Below are 2,342 nucleotides of genomic sequence, written 5' to 3'. Positions count from 1 at the left end.
ATGAGATGGTTGGATGGTATCACCGACTCAGTGGACATGAGTTTGAGCAAACTCTAGGAAATGTAGGACAGGGAAGCCTGTCCTGCTGCAATCCATGAGATCACAAAGAGTTGGACATGACTGAGTGACTGAAGAACAACTGATACTGTCAACAAATCCTTAAAGTGAGGGGAAAAAAGTGTGTTTAGGAGAATGTAAGAATTTCCTGTGCTAAGGCACAGAATTGCACAGTGCATTCTCCAATAGCCCTATGCTAAGTAGCGATACAAAGTGCTACTTGGATAAGAATTATGTGGACAAATACACCTAGAAAACTTTTAATTTAAAGCATTCAGATTTTTTACAGAAGGACTTCCAAGAGACTACATACCAATATCTATTCTGCATTTTCAGAAGAATGTAAAGAAATTAGAATTTTCCAATCTTAAGCAAAATAATAATTTTAAAAGAGGATCTTTTTTACATTGTTATAAAATTTGGAGAATAAATTGGTTAAAATAAGGACAGTGCATTTCAGAATGAGGAAACCTGAGACTGAAGATACAAGTAGTGATGAACTTATGAAAGTTCTCACTTATCACAAGAAATTTGGGTTATAACCTTCTGACAATTTCATCAAGTAGAAATGGGCTTCGTGGTGGTTTACTCACTAAGTTGTATCCAACTCTTGCAACCCCACGGACTATAGTCCCACCATCACCACCAAATTACATTATATAATACACATTATATAATATATGTTCTATATATATATGTAATATATATAGTTGATGTTTTTAATTTTTTTTTTCCTGGTAAATCTTTAGCCAAACCCACTAGCTTATGTTCTCTTTTTAAACATTATTACAGGCAACAATATTATCAAATTTCCATTACTACATAACAGCAATCATAAATTTCAACTTTCTCCATATTGTTTTATTTACATGATTCCAGCTCAGATTCACTGGAATGGAAACCACATAATAATATTACTTCCAGGAGTTTCAGTTTATTGAGGGGTCACATTTGAACAAGAAGAGTTATTTGATGCCTTTTGGAAGCATAAATACTATATAGGAAAGGTGGGCAGGGTTGAAGCCAACAGAAGACTTCGTTTTCTGGAAGACAATATAAAGAACAAAATAGTGAAATTTGTAGCAGCTAAAAAGAAACCTAAAAAAACTCTTCCAAAAAACTTTTCTTATTTTAGAGCATTACTTCCTTTTAAACTTGGCATTTTAAAACCAAGATACAGACTCATCATTGAGTTCTTGCTGCTGCTGTAATTTTATCATCATCTTTTATAAATTAAATTGGGAATAGCTACATATGTGGCTTCTACTAAATGTGTAAAAATGCAAAACGCATATTCTAATGATGCTTATAATGGAAAAAATGAAGACACTTAACAATATATTAGGTTTTTTCCAGAAAGTTTTAAAAAGGTTATGGAATCTGAAAAAAAATTATAATATTGAGAATATGTGAGATGAGATAGCTCTTTAAAATGTTTTCTTTTTAAATATGTGTAGTTTGTTTAAACGACATTTAAATAAACTTGTTTGACTAAAATCAACGTGCATGTTCATAAATATCACAATATTGAACATTTAAAAATGCAAAGGAATGATTAGAATATTATAGATATATTATTTGAAAGTTATTTGAAACATTTTTATTAAAGTCATTTAAATAAAATATTTAGCATTTAACTTACTCCTTATTCTCAGGTTTTATCTCTAACATGTAAGCACTTGAAAGAATGAATCTAATGCATTCATTGTAACTAGCACGGTTATTTTCTGAATAATATTGCTACCAGTAAACATAAAGGGGACCATTGATCTAATATTATCCCGATTTAACTCAGAAAAGGCTTTATGTCTTTTTAAATGCTTGTTTCTAGGATTCCTAGGATTCATATTGGATGAGTGATGCTTATTTTCTAGCTTATCATTTTTAAAATGATACAATTATTCCGTTTTCCTCTGTATAGCACGTTCATCCTGTATATCACCACCATTATCATCAGTTAAACAGATATAATTTTCTTCAGAGGTATGCACAATGCTTGAATTTGTGATAGATTGTTTTCACTGATTTTAAATTTATAATGTAGTTTTCATGCATTTTCCTTCACAGACTCTTTAAAATGACAAGCAAACTTGCAACCATTAGCTATAGAAAGTATCCTTTAAGATTTATTTTATTTTTAGAGTTCACTCTTGTGCTTGACAAAGTTCCATTTAGATGAGTGCCCTTGAAAGAAATTAAGGCGAGGATAAGTGACATTACAGAAGTACACACAGACATTATAAATACTGATACTTCTTAGTTTGTTCTAAATGGAGTTTTTTCAA

This window comes from Odocoileus virginianus, chromosome 14 (genome assembly GCF_023699985.2).
Source record: "Odocoileus virginianus isolate 20LAN1187 ecotype Illinois chromosome 14, Ovbor_1.2, whole genome shotgun sequence".
Lineage (NCBI taxonomy): Eukaryota > Metazoa > Chordata > Mammalia > Artiodactyla > Cervidae > Odocoileus > Odocoileus virginianus.
This window is presented reverse-complemented; position numbering follows the sequence as displayed.